Source organism: Rhagoletis pomonella, unplaced genomic scaffold, assembly GCF_013731165.1.
Source record: "Rhagoletis pomonella isolate Grant_MI unplaced genomic scaffold, Rhpom_1.0 Rhpom_scaffold_00007, whole genome shotgun sequence".
NCBI classification, from domain to species: domain Eukaryota; kingdom Metazoa; phylum Arthropoda; class Insecta; order Diptera; family Tephritidae; genus Rhagoletis; species Rhagoletis pomonella.
Window position 1 is genome coordinate 1,684,031 of NW_023458561.1, and position 20,979 is coordinate 1,705,009.

The 20,979-nt window shown below is 39.6% G+C and overlaps 1 protein-coding gene across 1 annotated transcript in view; it reads left to right on the forward strand.

Moving 5' to 3' along the window:
* The window catches only part of LOC118743562 (obscurin), a 434,461-nt gene that overhangs the window by 28,160 nt on the left and 385,322 nt on the right, over positions 1-20,979 (forward strand). The gene's annotated exons all lie outside the window — the stretch shown is intronic.

Here is a 20,979-nt window from a genome sequence, read left to right on the forward strand (position 1 = left end):
GCTCAATGTCTGGTTAACACTAACTACAAGTTATACATCTTTATCGACTCCCTGTTATATGTTTTGGGGTCGCTTACGTCGATAACGATGTTAAACCTGTAGTTAGTGTTAACCAGACATAGAGTAACCGGCCCAAAATATGTGATATGAGTAAATCCTAGGGCCCAATTTCAGATGAGCTATTTAAGTAGAGATTGTTTATTAACCTCAAAAATTAATTTTCAGGTCACATATTTAATCTGCACTTAAAAATTGCCAATATTGCCTATTTAAATATGAGATGTGCGACCCTATGTTTATACCAAACAACAATTAGCTATTCAGCACAAAATGTAAACAAACAAACAAATACAACAACAATTTCAAGGAGCAAGCAACAGTGTTGCCACTTGTTTCGCACATTTAAATAAACACCCCTATTCTGCAACTCTTTCGTATTCGGATTTTGCTACGAATCGTAGAAATAGTATTCTGCAATCCGAATCGCATTTTCAAATTTTTGAAATTCGTACAATGGCATACCTAAAAACGAACGAGTAAGCTTTTTTGCGTAATTTTGTACGAAAACAAGTCTGTGTCAGAGGCGAAATAAGAGATGTAAATCGATGTTTGCAAGAAATATTGGTAGTGTTCATTTAAACAGATAAATTTTCCTTTCGCATATACGTATATTTTTATCCACTGCTTTATATAAACGAGCAAAAAAGAATATTTGTTGCCCCTTATCGAGAAACTTGGGTCCGGTTTAGTTAATGTACAACGATTTTCGTTTGTTGTGTTAACATACACGTGTAATCAAAGGATTCACATTTTATTTAAGATAAATGTTTCAAATTTCCTACCACTAGCTTATTAATAAACTAGGTTTGCACTATGCACTTTTTTGTAAATTTCGACGTGGGTTCTGCGCAAAAATACTGTGGACGGCGTAGCCGGAGTGATATGCTCAAGAAATGTTGTATACCTTTGACACGCGGAAGCCCCTCTTCCCCGCAACACAGAAAGGATAATTCTACTTAGTAAGGGTTATAATCCCTAAGCGCTGCCGAAGGCAGAAGCAAGCGTAACAGGTGGTGGACCTAACAAAGTGCATGTTTTCAATGGCTTGGAGAACAAGAGCTTCAGGGATAGGAGGAGTTCTGGCTTGTGGTTCAACAATTCAACCAGAAGCTGGCATAGATGCGCCCATGGTTACTATGCCCGACAGCTCCGCATACCTTTGTGAATCCGTTGGCATAGTGCCCGCTTACTCTGCTGCTATAATTGCAAATATATCAGAATCCATAATTTTCCTCGAAATATGTAAAATTAACCAATTTACAATAAAGAAGCACATGATGAGTGTTTTTTAATTCCTTTCCAGTTTGTTTTCCTTCATTCAGCTATCTTCGAAAAACAACTGATAGCTGGCAATGCTGCACATGTTTCCGCAAGGGTGGCAGCATTTGGATTTTTGGTTTTTCGTAGCGTAGCTACAGTTTTACGCCTACTCCGAACGGAGATTGTATTTTTATGTGAAGCTGTTTTTCATGTACTGAAAATAAAATCTGCGTAAATATAACGAAAACTTGCGTACATATTTCGAAATTTTTCGTCATTTTGAGCCACGAAAGTTTTCGTTAATTGTACAAAACCGTTTTCGTACATTCTACGAAAATATGAGACATCAGATCTTTACTATATTTTACGAATACGTTCGTACTATTTACTAAAGAATTTCGTATTATTTATTTGTTCGTTTTTACGAAAGTTTTGTAAAATGCACGAAAATAATTCGTATATTTAACGAAATTATTTTCGTAAAAAAGATAGTACGAGTTATAACACACCACCTTTATTATATTTTTATCGTAAATTTTAAGCGTTAATGTTTTGCAAAAATGCTTAACATTAATGATCAAAAAAAAAATAAATAAAGTGTTGTGTTATTATTTGCGGTATGGCTTTTATATATATTTTATATATTTTTATATATAGCATGCGTATACTTTCCATCTGTAAATAAGAAATGAAATATTTTCCAACTTGTTTATAATATCCAAAAATTTGTATAGGACAACTGAAATTTAATTGAAAAATACGGGTATTAGCAGATAAATTCGCTATTCATCCGCCCATAGTTTTATGGTGAATTTGTGTTACCAAATAAAAACACTGTTGATTCTCTTTTACACTAAAATTAATATTAATTATTTTTAATGTGTATTCCGATTGGAAGCCGCTGTGGTGCAGTGGTTAGCAGTGCGCGCTACCATTCCGCATAGCCTAGGTTCGAGTTCAGTTTCCGACCAACATAAAAAAAGCACTGCTATCCAAAAGTAAATTGCAAAAAACAATGACGTTATCAAAGACCTCATTTCTGGTTCCGAATAAGAAGACGAAATCAGGCTCAATCTAAAAAAAATTATTTATTTTAATGAAAGAAAATAAATAAGAACGAATGTGTAGTATATTGCACGAAAATATTCGTACATATATTGTGCGAATTTAAAAAACATGTATCTGCATCAGTACTATGTACCAAAGTATTTAATAAATAAAACGAATACTGAATTGTAGATTTCGTATATTTTAAAACCACACGTAAATATTAGGAATGCCTTCGTACAATATACAAAATTATTGTTTACAGCCGTCTGGGCTGTAGCTATGGGGGTTACACTTGGTGGAAGCGCCGGTGGCTGGAGATGCTAGCAGTATGGCTGGTCGGATGGATGCGGCTAATGAACTCGCAGGCTGTTGGTGGATGCGTTGGTGGCTGGACGATCGGTTGACTGGCAGGCGGCTGGTGGATTTTCGATCGAGGAGGCAACTGGATGATCGGTGGGTGGTTGCGAGCAGCCGGTGGACTGGCCTGTATGTTAGGGTGCTTCAGCTCGGTGTGGAAAGCGACTTGTAGCGCTGGGCAGTTGACCGACTGGCGGCGAGGAATTCGGCGGGGTTCTAGGTCGCACTCGCGAAAGTATTTTACCGAAAGTTTGTCGATGAGACTATTAGCGCACGTACAAGATTTGGTGATAACTACGATTTGCTTCTTGCAAAGGATAACACGCCAAAAATTCAATTTTGGTAACGTACAATTTATTTAGCGTATTTAAAATCCACGAGCAATTTGGAACCTTTGCGAATGATATGTATATATATATGGCACAGTCGGTGAACCGCAAAAACAAGCAGAAACCGGTGAGATCACGAAAAGAGGATTGATTTTATGAAGAAAAATTGTATGTTTTTTTGTATCTGCATACATACGTATACCTACAGCGTTGAGTCTGTAAACTTATGTCAAAGTGCTGAATTGTGCTGACACCGATGTTGCCATGTGATACTAATTAACATTTCATACTTCATTTACGATATTTCATTTGAATGAATAATAATATAATATAAGTTATATGTTTTTTTTTACAAGTTAAGCAATTTTTACAAATCTAAATGCTAATCACGGCGGCCTCGCTTGGACATCCTGCCCCCTCTAGGCGCACTAAGCGGCTAGGCTGCTCTGAACCTCCTTCAGCGTACGGATCGGGTTTTGTACCAAGAATTTGGTAGTTTTACCATTAATTGCTTGTGTGGTCGACTGTGGTGACTTCTTGCGACTACTGGTTGGACGGCGCTGCTTCGGTGGTGGCATGCGCTTTCTGCCTCCGTGGCGTTGCTTTGGTGGTTCCGTGCGATGGTTGCCTACTGGGCGCTGCTTTGGCGGTTTGGAGCGAATCGAGCTTCGATGGACGAGTGTGTGGTGTAGCTGTCCACACACTCTACAGGCTGCGGCTGACGAACACTCCTTGCGTTGGTGGGACAATGCAAGGCAATTAGTGCAAAAGCCATGTGCCCATGCGACAAGGTATCGCTGCCCAGGCTGCATTGCCCTAAAGACTCGACAAGCACGCAGTGCATGGTAGCGAGCACATAATCGGCATCGCTGGAAGTCATCCCTCTTTGGCTGCGGTTCGGTGGCCGGGTCAGGCGGTGGCACCACTGTCGACAGCCGCGTGTGGCGAGGTGCTGGTTGAGGAGCAGGCGTGGGTGCGGGTCTAGGTGCTGGTCTAGGTGCTGGCTTCGGTGTTTGTTTCGGACTACTGCCGGTGTCGGTCTCCATCTCTATCTGCAAATATAGGTGGTCGAATGGCGGCGATTAGTGAACGATTTTTCCTAAGGTACTTGGCTGTGAAGCATATGAAATTGGGGCATATATATTCGTATAATGATTATGCACTCATTAATCAAGGGAGGGTGCTTACAGCGGAGATAGGCGGGAGAAGTTAACAGTGCGGCAGTCGAGTCAACAAAGAAGAGTTGGCTTGAGCGAAGGTTTTAGAAGGTCTAGGCTTCTACAGGTCTGGGTAGGTCGTTTGCGGGTAGGAGACACAATTTAACAATGGGTCGTGTTAGAGTGCCGTTTTGGGTGCGCACGTCGACTACCCTAATATGACCGTCTTTGCCGTGATGTGTTTTTACTATACGGCCAAGGCGCCATTCAGTGGGGGGTAGATTATCGTCCTTTATGAGGACACATTGATCCACGATCGGCTCAACTTGTGTATTTTTCCATTTATACCTTTTTTGGAGATCTGTGAGATAGTCTTCCTTCCAACGGCGACTGAATTCGTGATGCAAGACCTTCACCTTTTCCCACCTGTTAACTAACGATAGATCTTGGTGGTTCACTTCTGGAAGCGATAAGAGTGAGGTGCCACGTTGAAAGTGGCCAGGATCTTGGGAGAGGGATGAGATTGGCCTGGTATTTAAAACGGCTTCTATTCTAATTAGGAGAGTAGTAAACTCTTCGAAGGTAAATTTGTGGGCTCCAGCGGTTTTTTTGAGATGGAGTTTAAAACTTTTAACCGCGGATTCCCACAAACCACCCATATGAGGGGCACTGGGGGGAATAAACTGCCAGTTGATCCCTTGAGGTGAATATTTCTGAACGACTTCATGTGACACTTCTTTCATAAAGTCTATAAATTCTTTCTCCGTTGCTCTTTTGGCTCCTACAAAGGTTGTGCCATTATCGCTCATGATTTTGGCCGGATAGCCACGGCGTTCAACAAAACGAGCAAATGCAGCTAGAAAAGCGTTTGTGGTGAGATCAGAGCACAGCTCCAGGTGCACCGCCTTTGTCGTAAAGCATACAAAGACGGCGACATAGCCTTTCACTAAAGTATGTGATCATAGCATTGAGGTGTTTATTTGAAAAGGCCCCGCAAAATCCACACCGGTGAGTGACCATAAAGGCCGGAGAAAAGGTGCACCGCTCAGATGGCAAAGCTGCCATTATTTGGGAGCGCATTTTCTGTTTGTGGACCGTGCAGGGTTTGCATTGAAAGATGCATTTCTTTATGAGAGGCTTGAGCCGGGGGATATAGAATTCCTGTCTGATGACTTGTTGCATCAGACGTGTTTCTGCGTGGAGAAGCAACACGTGCAAGAAGCGTAGATAGAGGGTGGCGAATCGGGATTTCTCGGGAATGATTATGGGATGTCGCTCATTGTAGCTTAAGGTGGCGTGAGCTAATCGACCGTTGACACGGAGTAGGTTGTGCTTGTCGATGGACGGATTAAGGGTAAGCAAAGGACTCCGCTTATCGTTTGGTTTTGAATTTTCTGCTATAAGTCGGTATTTCGTAGCACGGAGTTTATCGTGTATGAACTCCTACTACTCGACGTTGCAGGGTGTTTATAAGTCTGAAGACATACGCCATTACCCTGAGGACGCGCGGAAATGAGGAGAACCTGTCTAGAATGTCAGGCTCTTCTTCGGCGACATGGAGTGCCTCCACTCGTCGAGTTTCTGGGGCGTTGATATCTCGCGTTGAAGATTTTGGCCAGGCTTCGGTGGGGCTTGTTAGCCATTCCGGACCATTCCACCAGAGGGAGGAAGCTGCTAAATCAAGGGGTTTGCATTCTCTGGTTCCCATATCAGCTGGGTTATCCTTGCCGCGCACGTGTCGCCAGGTGGCGTTTCCAACTAGGTCGATGATTTGCGCAGTGCGGGTGGAAACAAATGTTTTCCATGTATGGGGTGGTTTTTCTAGCCATGCTAGAACGATTTCGGAGTCCGACCACATGATAAGCCTTTTTGTGGAGAGATTAAGATGGGTTTGGACGACCGCGACGAGTTTGGCTAGTAGGAGAGCTCCACACAATTCGAGACGGGGCAGGCTGATGGTTCGTAGGGGTGCTACTTTGCTTTTAGCTACCAAAAGACGAGAGGTTACTTGGGTGTCATGGGTACTACGAACGTATATGGTGGCGCAATATGCCTTTTCCGGGGCGTCGCAGAAGCCCTGGAGTTCAACATGACTATCGCGGATATTATTTACCCATCGAGGTATTTGGATGTTTGAGATTGATTGTAGATTATTGACGAACTGTGTCCATTTTGTTAGACGGAGGGGTTTGACCTGCTCGTCCCAGTCAGTCCCGTCAAGCCATAGCTCTTTTAAGAGAATCTTGGCTTGCATCATTATCGGCGTAAGCCATCCTGCGGGGTCGAAAAGTTTCGCCACAGATGATAGGATTTGCCGTTTTGTGTTCGCGGATGATGCTGGGATGGGATCAACTGTATAAGAGAAGGAGTCAGTGAGGGCGTTCCACTGAATCCCCAGAGTCTTCGTAGTGCTTGTCTTTTCAAACTCGAGGAAGTTGGTGTCCAGCAAATCTTCCTTGCTTATGTATTTCAGGATATTAGGATGGTTGGCAGTGATTTTTTTTCAAGGGAAAACCGGCGGAGTTTCGGGCTTGGATGACTTGCGTAAGAGCCTGGGTAGCAGTGAGCAAGTCATGACTGCCAGATAGGATGTCATCCACATAGGTTTCTTTGGTTAATATGGGCACAGCCAAGGGGTGGGTAATTTTTACGTCTTGTGCTAATTGGTGGAGAGTGCGTATGGCTAGATAGGGAGCACAATTAACGCCGAATGTGACGGTTTTCAGTTTATAGTCTTATTTATTTATTTATTTATTTATTTAGCCAATGAATACAATAAAAATTCTTATAGGCTAAGTAGAAAATAGTTTGACATTATTAATACATAGTAAGAAAAAATAAAACTACTTATAAAAAAGATTCAGAGAATTCCTAAAGCGATTTTTTGAAGATGAAAAATCGATATCAATTTATTTATAAATTCTGTTGAATTCAATTAAGGCTCTAGTGATGGGAGCATTTCGTGCATATAGAGCCCTAAAAATACCAACATGGAAAAACTCTGAGCAGCGTAGAGGTCTTGCAGTTATATTAAAGAAAATCCTCTCAAGGAGCACGGGACAGTCTACAACACCACAGACTAGATCGAAAACAAAATATAAAGAAAGGATTATTCTCCTACTTTGCAAGGATTTTAAGTTTATCAACAGGCATCTCGATTCATAGGAAGGGATAGGGTCCGAAAAGCGTAAGTTATGTAGCGCAAACCGTAATGAAAATTTTTTGGATCCGCTCAATCCTAGCAATATGACACGCATAATAAGGAGACCAGATAAAGGACGTGTATTCAAGCCTGGAGCGTACAAAAGCCATATACAAAAGTTTCAGTGTACACGGGTCGGTGAATTCCCTACCATGGCGCCTTACAAAAGCCGGCATGGAAACGATTTTGTAATAATAAAATTTATATGATTAGCGAATGTAAACTTTGAGTCAAAAATTACTCCAAGGTCCTTAATTTCATTTAAACGCTGTAGTGGCGACATGGAAATATGATAAGAGCTCTGAATAATATTACAACGTTTAGCATAGGTAACGTAAAAGCATTTATTTATCGATATCGTTTTGCATAAATTGAGGATCGAGAGAGTTACTGATCGGATAATAAATCTTAAGTTCATCCGCGTAAAGCAGAAACTTTGACTAGGAGAAACATGTACAGATATCGTTAATAAACAAGGCAAAAAGCAATGGACCCAAGATGCTACCTTGTGGGACTCCTGAGCGTGCAACAAAAGGCAGAGACCTAACATTGTCGAAAACAACCATGCAAAGACGATTGCATAAGTTCGATGAAACCCAGCTCAGGAAAACTGAGTGGAAACCGATGCAGGCTAATTTTTTTAACAGGATACTATGGGACACCCTATCGAAAGCCTTAGAAAAATCAGTATAGACCGTGTCAACCTGAAGCGCTGAGCAGTTATGCAGTCATCTGAAAACACTGCTAAATTTGATACCGTTGAGCGGCCCGGTATAAAGCCATGCTGCTGCGGACATATTGAATTCTTAGAAGCAGATAAAAGCTTGTCTTGGACAATGCGCTCAAAAAGTTTTGACGTGGCAGAAAGCTTTGAAATGGGTCTGTAGTTGCTGATATCGTTTTTGTTACCACTTTTAAAAATGGGAGTGATGAACGCTAATTTCCAATTGTCGACAAAAGTGCCCGACGATAAGGATTTACTAAAAATTTCCAATAATGGATACACTAAAGATTCACACTGTTTAAACAAAAGTGCAGACAAACCATCATCGTCAGTTTGTGAGGAGGGCTTAAGCCGAGCAATGCCACTAAGCACATCCTCAGAAGTAAGTGTTAATTTGCCAAATTCAAGAGACTGTTGAATATCGAAAGAAACGTTCTCATCGCTATTGGAATCTGTTGTGAAATTGGACTTAAAAAATTCAGCGAATAAATTAGCGGCTTCTGTAGGAGTATTAGCAGCATTGTCACCCATAAAAAGTGCCGACGGAATGCTGGAACAGGATTTTTTCGAATTAACGAAATGCCAAAATGCTTTTGGATTTGATTTTAAGTTGGCTTCAAAACTAAGGACATAGTTTCTATGCAAAAATTTATCCAAACATACGAATTCATTGGAGTATTTTTTATACAGGCCGAAGTAAACATTATTATTACTTTTTTTGAACTTACGAAGCAACTTGTTTTTCTTATTTCGTAGTCTCATTAAAGCCGCATTGTGCCATGGCACCTTGTAATGCTTTTTTGTTAATACTGGAACAGTACATTTGCAAATTTCTACAACAGTACTTCTAAAGATCTCGAAACACTCGGAGACATCACAGTGGTGAAACAAGTTATCCCAGTTGACATCCAACAAAAGACCATTCAATTTCAAAAAATCGCATTGCTTAAAGTTAAATGATAAGCTAGAATTAGCATTTCTAAGTTTAGAAAATTTATAAAATTCAAAATCAACAACTAGAGGTACATGGTGCATGTCTGTTTTAGTTATGGGAAAATTACACTCCTGTAAAGAAAAATTTACAGTTTTACTTAAAAATATGAAGTCTAAAGTGCGACCAAGTTTATTGGGAAAACAATTAATTTGCATGAGATCTATACTTAAAAAGCTATCAACTAGATAAATTTCACTATTGCTATTAACATCACACGCAATGAGAGCTGATTTGGAAATGGTGCGCGACCAATTAAAATTGCAGAGGTTAAAGTCACCCAGCACGCAAAGATGATCACCTCCTGCTGTATTCAAAGCGAGATATGTAATGTGGTCGACATGTGCTGTGTAAATGCTGTGGCTACTATTTGGCGGAATATACCAGGCAGCAACAACAGGGGAGTCGGAACTACCACGAATTCTAACACCGTCGGCCGTCGGTTGAAGCTCTTCGTTTTTTGGAAAAAAGCGAAAAGGGCGTACAACTACGTTAGCAGGCCACAGCTCAGGCAGTAATAGCTTCGAGTAAGAATTTACATGTACACCCAGTTTGAAATTAATACTTTTGAGAGTACTAGCGTGGACACCTTTCTTAACAAGGCTGTAGCAAAACATCGAATTCTTATCGATACCAGTGCGATTTGAGATAAACTCTTTAACCATATAAACCGTGACTGAATTTGAAAAGGGCGAAAGATGCAGCCATTTATAACGTTCGGCTACTGCAAGCTCAGTGTTAGAGTTCGAACGTTTAATATTAGTTTTCCTTTTGTTTTCGACATTCTTTCCGTTTGAGTTGGGCGATAGCAAATCGGCTGTATTATTAGGGCTATTCGCGATCCGGTGCAAATGGCCTAGCATCATTGCATTGCAAATTTGTATTGCAAATTATTTGCAATACACAAACAAAATACACGCATTTGCATTTGTCATGGCTTGGCAAATTTGCAATACCGAAAATCCATAGCATAAAAATGCTATGCATTGCATTCATAAACAAAACCAAAGCTGATGCACAAAAATTGTTTTGCAAAAGCTTTACCATGACAGTTTAATAAAGGTCGCTCACAATCCATGGCATATTTCTGCAATTGCATAAATTTGTCAGCTCTTATGCACCGAATCGCGAATAGCCCTATTGTTATTGACAACATTTTCACTTGTTTTGTTTAGAGAGTTAGGGCAACGCGAAGTAGAAGAAGCAATAGGTGCAGTTTGCTCATTATTAGTTTTCCTTTTGTTTTCGACATTCTTTACATTTGAGCTGGGCGATCGCGAATCGGCTGTATTATTTTTATTGACAACATTTTCACTTGTTTTGTGTAGAGAGTTAAGCTCGTCGGCGATTTCAAGCATCCGTTGTTGGTTACCCCAGCAACCGAGGCAATCAGAGATCGTCGTGTCACACGTACTTGTTGTGATTTTCCATCAACGCGACCGCTTGACAAGCGGTCTGTTTGATAGTGGCGCAAAGCGTTGACAAGCATTAGTATGTTAGTTTGTTAGTGTGTTAGTTGGCAAGTAGCAAAAAATCGTCATCCGATGAAGACATGTTTACGTCCGCCCACTACGAAATTTTATTGCAAATGGTGTTGACGCTTTATGCTTGAGTGTCGCCGGGCAAGCTTCAAGCACCCGACATTCAACCCGACACTCACACATGTACTCGTTGCTGGGGTAACCAACAACGGATGCTTTAAATCGCCGACGAGCTTTAGGGCAACGCGAAGTAGTAGAAGCAATAGGTGCAGTTTGCTCAGCGGGGACAGCCGCAGGCAGAAGAGGCGTTTTTGCGTTACCTAATGCTGATTGAGAGGAGTCAGAAGCAGCAGCATTAGCATATGATAGCGGCAGCAATTTTTCTACGGCATCATTAGCAGCAGGCAAAGAACCAGTAGTAGAGTGATGTTTATTCTCAGGGACAGGGAGCGGCGATGGCGGCTTAAGAGAGCCTGACTTTATGTCGTTGCAGAGCAGAGATACTTTTTCTCTTAAGTGTGTGACGTTTTGGGACAACATACCAACGGAAGGCGCGAGATTGTTTTCAAATAACGTTTTATGAACAGACTGAAGTTGTTCTTGTAACCCCTCCACTTTTTTTATAAGCATCAACTTGTCCTCATGAAGAGCTTTGATTAATGAGAGAGCTTTTTGATGGTCAGCTCTTAAAGCAGCGATTTCACTAAGCACAGTTTGCATTATATCAGAGACATTACCTTTCTGCTTCTCAAGCCCAGTTCCGATAGTTTTTTGTTGTTGGGTAGTGAGCATGGGAGAAGTGCATTGAACTTGCGAGCGTTGGGTGTGCATTTCGAATGCATTACGATTTTCGGTATTCGATGATGTTTTAGCGGCAGCGTTAATCAGCGGGGGCGAGCGAACACAACGCACAGACTGGCACATGTCACAATAGAATGGCCGATTAGTTTTTTGTAGGAAATCCAAGTCAGTTTGCGATAGATTAACGCACTTTGCATGAAAAAAATCATTGCATTTATTGCACTGAATCTTAGACTTTATGCGGTCGACCTTTTGACCACAAACACAAGGCATTGTCAAAAGCGAAATCAAATAGTAAATGTAAATGTACTAGTGTCCAAGTAAAACGAGTAAACAGAGCGTTTTACTCTCGCACATAACAAACGCACACGATAGAAATTAAAATATCCGCGCCGACAAGCACAGAGCAGAAACACGTCTGAACCGTATGAGAGACAAAAGCAGTAATTTGTATTGGACTTCCTGTGGATGCACGAAAGATAAGTCTTTGAAAGTCTTGGTCCTCTTCGTGTAAGAGTATTTGGCGATACATTTTTCCACATCACCATTGAAGAGATATTGGTAAGTGCGCCATTTGAGAACTAGTAGCATCAAGTCGGGTTGTTGGGTCGGCCCGGTATGCAGAATATCATTAAGCGAGTTGCCGGTGCCCGATTTCTTAAATGCATTGAAGACAACTCTTACTTTCGTAGTTCTTTTTTCAGGCTTTATGACTGCATGATGGGGAAGATAAAAGGATAAGTATTTTCCCTCTGAGGTTATCTCATACGAACTCGACGGTTCCATATGATTGAGGGTAAGATATTCCTCCTCCTGAGGAATTGTTGCAAGGCTGCGGTACGAGAATATCCTAAGGCGATTTTATCAGGAAAGCTTGACTTAAATGGGAGTCGGACTATATAACGTCCTTCAGTGGTGCGGGCCGTTGTTGATCTATAAAAATCTTCACATATACCGCCTTCCGGGGTGATGACTTCATATTTTGGAACTTCTTCTAAGTCCCAAAATTTTTTGAGTTGCATATTCAAATGCTCATTGCTGGCTTCTTCTACCTGAGTAGAGAAAGTTGCAACTCTTTCTGGGATCTGGCCGCTCAAGATCCAACCGAATATGGTGTTCTGGGCAAGTAAGTTGCGAGAGATTCTTTCAAGCCCATCAAGCATAATTTGGGGAAGCATATCGCTGCCTATAACCAGGTCGATTTGGGAAGGAGAATGACAGCTAGGGTCTGCTAAATCAAGATGGGACCATTTCTTCTTTTGCTCAGAACTTATAAGGAATTTTGGAAGCAACTTGGTTAATTGGGGCAGTACTATCGCCTGCGCTGGGATTTCGCGCTTTAGATCAGAGCTGACTAAGACCAAGGAGCACAACTTGTTTGAGGTCTGGACAATTTTTCCGCCCATACCAGAGATCTCGAAACTCGAAGCTTGGCAGGGTAGCCTTAGTCTAGACTGGGCTTTCGATGAGATAAATGTGCGTTGGGAGCCCTGATCAATAAGTGCTCTCAATTTGAAGAGCTCGCCTCTATGTTTTACATGGACTATCGCAGTAGGGAGGAGTACTTAGTTTTCATTTTCTGCGTAAGGAGATTGTACTTGATTGGAACAGTGGGGGAGCTCGTCTTGGATTTCCGAGCGGTCCGGCGTTTGCAGGTTAGCAGAAGCTGTCGCAACCTGAGAACTGATTCTCCGCGGTTGTGGTTGATGGTGGTTGGGCGTGGAGGTTGCTTCCTTGTGGAGAGTTGTGTGATGCCTTCTTTGACATTTATAACACGTCCGGTCAGATGGACAGTCTTGGAGGATATGCGTGGAGGAAAGGCAGTTAGTGCACAAGTTATTTTCCATCACAAGTTTTTCGCGATCGTTTATGGAGAGTCTTTTATATTTGAGGCACTGACTGAGGGAATGGGTTTGTTGTTTGCAGATAACACAAGCGAACTTTTTTCTTTGTGCTGTCAAGTGTGATTGGACCTGAGAATGGGATCTATTTTGTGAACTTTGGGTTTGTAGTGGTTTCATAAATGGCCTAGTATGGGATGGTGGTGGCCTTTTATTGCTATTATTTGCAAAATTAGGCTTGTCCTTGGGTGGTCGCCATTGGTCGACCCTTTCAACTACCTCGTATCTACTGGTGAGGAACTGGTTCATTTGGGACCAGTTGGGAAGATCTTTCCTTGAGCTTAGAGACTGTTCCCATAAAGTAACCGTGTTCTCGGGGAGTTTCGAGGTATTTAAGTATATTAAAATGGGATCCCAGCTTTCGGTGGATACATTCTGGGTTGCCAGGATTTGGAGGCAGTTGTTAACAGTGGATTGAAGCCTTTGAATGTCTCCACTGTTCTCCACTTGAATTGGCTTTAGGTTCATTAGAACTCGAATCTGGTTGTCCACTAATACACGCTTGTTCTCATATCGGGACCGGAGAGCTTCCCATGCCAGCTCGAAATTGTCATCACTAAGGGCGAATTGTTTCACGATCTGGCCGGCTTTACCTTGTGTTTTGTACCTAAGGTGGTACAATTTTTGCGCTTTTGTGAGTTTAGGGTGGTTTATGTAGACCGCCGTGAACATGTCACGGAAGGACGGCCATTGTTCATAACCCCCGTAAAAGACCTCAGTATCACAAGGAGGGACTTTTAAGCCAAAGCCAGATTCATCTTTGGGTTGCGACGTAGAGTGCGCAGGCACGCGAATGCTCATTTGTTTGAGGAGGTGGAGCTGGTCACCGATTTGCGCTTTGGTGTCCTCATAGGTGATGAGGCATGACCGGTATTTGCTGTAGGCACAAGTTTTAAAATCTTCAGGGAGGTCATGCTCATCTGTCTCTACTACCATATCATACGAATTTTGCACTCGTGTCCAGAAATTGTCTAAGTTGGCATTTTTAATATTTAGGGCAGACTCAGAATTATCTTCTAGTGGGGTTGATCTAAATCGTGTGCAATAATCCATAAAATTATCAGTCTCTGCTATGAACTTAGTGGATGAGACCGAAGGTTTCGATTTTTTTGCGGACTTTCCATTTGAACGCGTCGGGCGTTGTGATTCGGTGGAAGCGCTTTGACCTTTTTCGTCATCACTCATTTTGGGGCTTTTTAACTTGTCTTCGGTGTGGGTTGCTAATAACATCAAACGTGCGAGAATTTACGGTGATTTTCAGGTTATCACCTTGAATATGTGCTGGTTTTGAATTTAAATTCACGCTTGGAATGCAGAGATCAGAGCTTTTGGACAGACACCGAAAAATTAAATTGGGTGATGTATAGGACACAATTATGCGCAGTAAATTCCTCTAGCCGGGTTAAAACGAATCCAAGAGGAAAGAGGAATAAGGTGTGTATTCACGACCTGTCCGCACTGTTAGCAACAATTTCGACTTTAACAATTTCAGAAAACGCAATATTTAAATGTGTTAAGGTTTCGTGTTCACGCGCGAAACTGTTGCGTACTCACGCTGTATGCACAATTAGTTTTTTTTATATATAGTTATATGTGTGTACTAAATTGATAAAAACGAGAATAAATATAATTTTATTATTTTAGTGCGCTGGGATGAGTTTTGCCCCACTGTATATATGCTTTCAAATTGTTTTCTATGTATATAAGTACATATGTATCATTGGCGGAACGAACGAACTTGGAACGGGAAGTACTTCGATGGGCCAAGGGAATGTGCAAAGGCACCCTTTTTCGCGTTAAATATATGCGTATCTATATATATCTATGGATATAATTGCGCTTTATTTGGTAATATAACTAAGTATATACACAAATTTTTTAATTTTTCACACCGTTTGAGTTGCAATAAATGTGTAATTAAGTGAGAAATAGCAAATTCGAGTTTTGCCCGATTTTATTTTTTCTTATGTACATACATATGTATATGAGTATGTGATTATGTGCATATGTACATATAATCGCATATATGGTTCACACTAAGTATGTGTGTCGTTTACGCGAAAGCGGGTAGGTGAACTTTTGCCGAAATCTACCGTCGACAAGCGGTATTGCAAAAAAATTTCTCGTTCGCCGTTAAATTTTTTCTCGACTATTGAGTCTATTTTCCCGCCAAGTTTTTTATAAAATATTTATAGATATGTGTGTAGCCGTAATATAGAGAAATTAAGATAAATATCTTTACTTACGGCTTTAGGTTGCTGGTTTTTGATTCTCGGAGAGAAGGACCATTCACAGCCATCTGGGCTGTAGCTATGGGGGTTACACTTGGTGGCTGGAGATGCTAGCAGTATGGCTGGTCGGATGGAGGCGGCTAATGAACTCGCAGGCTGTTGGTGGATGCGTTGGTGGCTGGACGATCGGTTGACTGGCAGGCGGCTGGTGGATTTTCGGTCGAGGAGGCAACTGGATGATCGGTGGGTGGTTGCGAGCAGGCGGTGGACTCGGCTGTTTGGTAGGGTGCTTCAGCTCGGTGTGGAAAGCGACTTGTAGCGCTGGGCAGTTGACCGACTGGCGGCGAGGAATTCGGCGGGGTTCTAGGTCGCACTCGCGAAAGTATTTTACCGAAAGTTTGTCGATGAGACTATTAGCGCACGTACAAGATTTGGTGATAACTACGATTTGCTTCTTGAAAGGATAACACGCCAAAAATTCAATTTTGATAACGTACAATTTATTTAGCGGATTTAAAATCCACGAGAAATTTGGAAACTTTGCGAATGATATGTATATATATATGGCACAGTCGGTGAAGCGCAAAAATAAGCAGAAACCGGTGAGATCACGAAAAGAGGATTGATTTTATGAAGAAAAATTGTATGTTTTTGGCTGAATTTCTTTATTCATTCTGAACGTTTGGAATAATTTTTATGTTTACTTATTCTTTAGAACGTTCCTGATGATATGTTAACGTATATTTCAAACACATTCTGTTTATTCTGGCTGTGAAATGAGATTATCCGGAATGTATAAAGAAACGTAGCCTTTATGTATCTGCATACATACGTCTACCTACAGCGCTGAGTCTGTAAACTTATGTCAAAGTGCTGAATTGTGCTGACACCGATGTTGTCATGTGATACTAATTAACATTTCATACTTCATTTCATTTACGATATTTCATTTGAATGAATAATAATGGAAATTTGAATTCAGAACAGTTTGGTTATACAAAGTTATATGTTTTTTTTACAAGTTAAGCAATTTTTACAAATCTAAATGCTAAACACGGCGTCCTCGCTTGGACATATTGGTACAGAGATTTGTTCGGTAATTTACGCATTTGTTTTGTAAAATAAACCAAAGTTTTCATAAATTGTACGGAAAAAATGCCTTACGAAACTTCTTTCGTTATATTTACGAATGGTTCGTAAAATCTTGTTTCGTTGTGAAAAATGTGTTCGTATTATGAACGAAAGTTTCGTACGTTGTACGAAGACCCAGACAACGAAAGTTTTTCGTAGTATTTTTACGAAATTTTATTTGCAGTGGGGCTATTGCCTGCCGACGAGGGACCGCTATTAGAAATAAATAGTTTTTTATTTTTTTATGTTAGTCGAAAACTGGGCTCGAAACCTGCGGAATGGTACCATGCCTGCTAACCCCAGCAGCTGCCTACAAGTACAACATAGATTTGCAAGAAATGGAACCGCCAGATAACGCTGAAGCCAAAATAAAAAATATATTTGACATAAAATCGTGATTTATTTTGATGATTTTTTTGTTATTAAATTTCCTCATTGTAATATCAAATTTAATTGTAAAGATAAATTCCATTATTGGTAAGTACGGGTACCACGCGGTGTACTGTTCGACTGTTTATTGAATTCTAAAATTCAAAACTTTTCATAAATGACAAATCTAGTTTTACATTATACAATATTCAATGCATACATAATTTATGTACATATTCCAAAGCAAGTATAACAAAAACCAGTATTAAATTAAATCAACCCACATTCAACCGTCCTGATAAGATACTCGCCTCGAGTATCCGTTCGTCTATTTAGTTTCCTCTTCATCGTCGTCTCTTAACATATTTTCATCATTATCGCATACCATAAAATTAGTCTGTTTATCAGCTTGCAATTTTTTTGAACAGCTCTCCGCGATGTGTCCATATTTTCCGCACTCAAAACATTTTCGTCCTTAATTCCTCATTGGATAACTTGCGCTCAGATGATTCTTTTCGCCGCAATTGAAGCAAGTTATTAACCGACTTCCAAAAAAGGAGGAGGTTATCAGTTCGTCGGAATATTTTTTTTTTTATGTATGTTACCGCATAACTTTGCACCACGTCAACCGATTTCAATAATTCTTTTTGCAACGGAAAGGTAGTGTCTCAGGTGGTCCCATACTAATTTGGTTTAGATCCGATTATTGGATCATGAAATATATAGATATATATATATTTTTTTTAAGTCGGTTTTATTTTTTGCTAAAAATTACTTGTTTTACTGTCCCGCTTTTGCGCGTTCTCTTCAATCGATCCAATTTGGCCATGGATGCAACCATTTGTTTGCGGTTTGGTACTGAATCACCCAATGTGATTTTTTCCAAAGGCTTCTATTAAATATTCTGCTATTTTAAACTTTTGCATTTTAGCTTGATTGCGCAATAAGCGATCGGAAATGCCTTCGACTAAATGGTCCGCTAAATCCCCGCCTTCGACAGGTATGCGATTACCCATCACAATCTTATCATGAGCATATTCTCTAAAAGGTTCCTCTCTTTGCCAAAGCCGATTTTCGAATTTCTTTCGCTGCTCAATTTCATTCGTGTTAGGCTTATACATCTGCTCTCTCTACAGCATCAAATGTTTTTTGTACTTCGATACATGTGACCAAGTACTTGGTGGGTATCGAGTACATTGTGCAAGTACCCTGTAGTCAAATGTACTAGTTGTAAACTACCTCACAACTAGTATTACCCGCATGCCCAACTAGTCAGCCAACTATCTTTTTTCCATGCAATCAACTGGTATTTTTAACATAGGGATGTCCTACGAGATGGCAATTGTCAGATTTCGGTCAGATATATACCAGCCTCATACTAGTTCAAAATAGACAGAAAAATACTAGTTCAATTATGGACCAAAACCACTACTTTGGGAGTCAAAAAATAAAATGAATTCATGAATATACAATAAAAAACTTTTCATTAAGTACACTTTGCCTTGTATTTGCCAATAATTAGTGTTAAAATAAAAGCAAAAATAAATACATAAATATTTCAAACTTTCGAACATAAATTTTAATGCATTTTTCATTAAATATTATTAAAAGTAAAAGCTTTCAGGTACAATAAATACTATGTTTTTCATCTTTTTAAAAAATATTAAAAAATGCAAAAAAAAACATTTTAGTTAAAAATAAAATAAATACTTTAGTTCGAACTATCATCACGAATGATCATTTTCGTGTAAACTTAAATAAAAATAAAAGTTTTCATTAAATTAAATTAAATTCATTAACTTTGCACATTTCAGTCCTTCGTTTTTTAGACTTTATAAAAGTAATAATTAACACGTAAAATTTGAGATTTGGATAAGAACAAAATAAATAAATAATTCATGAAGTTATTAAATATTTTTATTTTTTGTCTATAGTTTTGCTTGTTGATTGATAATTGAAATTAATCAAATGATTATATTAACAGTGTAATTAAAAAAAGCCCAAAATAATTGCAAATGATCAAAAATAACAAAATATAGATGTAATTAAAATTAACGAATTAATAAAAAAAATTGTGTTTAAGTAATTAATGATTAATCATTAAAAATGTGCTAATATCGGTATTTAATCATTAAACGGTTATCCAAAAAAACATGCTTTAATTAATGATCATTATGAATATTAATCATTATTTAACAGGTATGGTAAAATTGCGAGTACGTACTCGCTTTAACGGTTTACAATATACCCCAATAAAAGTTACAATATTTTGTGTACTCTATTTTATTAAACTGTCGAAGCCAAATAAAACAGGGCATGAATAAATCGTATTGTACTTGGTACAAGTCTGGTCATTTTCGAACTAGTGCGGTTTCAGTCAGGAAATTCTAGTTGTAAACTAGTATTTTTCCTGACTAGTTTGGGGTTTCACTGCAGGGTATTTACTCGGTCGAAAAATTTATGCAACTCTAGTCAAATTAGTAAAGTTTCCACAAGTTGGTTATATGAAGTTTGACACGTATCCCATGTGCTGAAGCTTTATGGTATTTCATACAATAGCCTGCGTTACGCAGCAAAAATACGTATATACATATTTATGCTAAAAATAAGCATATATTTTCATATTCGCAAAGCCATTTCTGTATTAAATTAGCCATTTCTAAATTAAATTATATCTTTGTAACTAACATATAAAAGTTGCGAGAATATGTATTTACCTATATGTATGTATATATTAAAAATAAGCTTATATTTTCATATTAAAAAGCCATTTTATCTTTGTAACACATAAAAGATGGTTTTATGTATTTAAAAAAGATTGCAAAATTGTTTTGAAATATTTCGTCCGAGTACTTTTGAGTACAAGTAGAATCGAGTATTTTCTAGCGATACTTTGAGTAGCATCGAGTACCCCCTTCGATGTTCTAAAATCAGTACTGGTATCGAGTACATGGTGGTATCGGACGAACACTAGTCGCAGCGTGTCAGATCAAGCTCCCCTTGCATAAGTTCTCCCTCACGCCTTGCTAATTCCAACTCCTGCTGCTTTCTTCGCAAATCCGCTTCATAATTGCGTCGTCTGAAGCAAAATTCACTGCTTCCTCGTATTTCATTACCGTCGTTGTATTCTCGTAGTTCACTGTCGTTATCTCCTTCTCTTCATCTTTCATCATTATATATTTCATCACCACCATTGCATTTTCGTCATTCCCCGTCGTTATTTTCCCCTCTTCGTCTTTCGTCATTATTGCCTCCTCGAATTCCAGCGCCTTTCTCGCTGGCTAGGTTAGAATACATGCCAACTGCTGATGCAGCACCTTCCCCTTCTCTAACGTCATTCGTCCAGCTACCGCTTGGATCATGCTCCTTGAGCCGCGCAATCAATTCGGCCTTCGTACCATCAGCTACAAGCCCCAACTCCCTTGCCTTTTCCCCTAGATGCCGAACAGACCAATCATTTGCGCCCATCGTTCCGAAAACTCAATATTCAGTCCTCTTGTTTGGAATATCGTTTCTTATTTGTGAGTACACCGCGCATGTTTCCCGGACGAGCCCCCAAATGTAATACCAAGTTTAGTTGTAAGGATAAATTCCTTTATTGGTAAATACGGGTAATAGCGTGGTGCATGATACAAAAAAAAGTAAGTACACCTGGGCCACACTGTAGAAGTGAAACTTACACACATCTTCTTTTGCTTAAGGTTCTATTTTTTCGCTTTTTTTCTATCAATGTACATAGATCCCTACCTCTACCACTGTTCGTTTTAATAACATTCATGTTATTCTGTTTTTCCATTATCTCCATTTTTATCTTTATACGCTATCGATAACAAAATCGATTATAACGTCCATCAAAATACCGATAACAAAATCGATGACAAACTCTATAAAAAATTCAATAGCAACATCGATAATACCAATGGTAGCTAAATCGA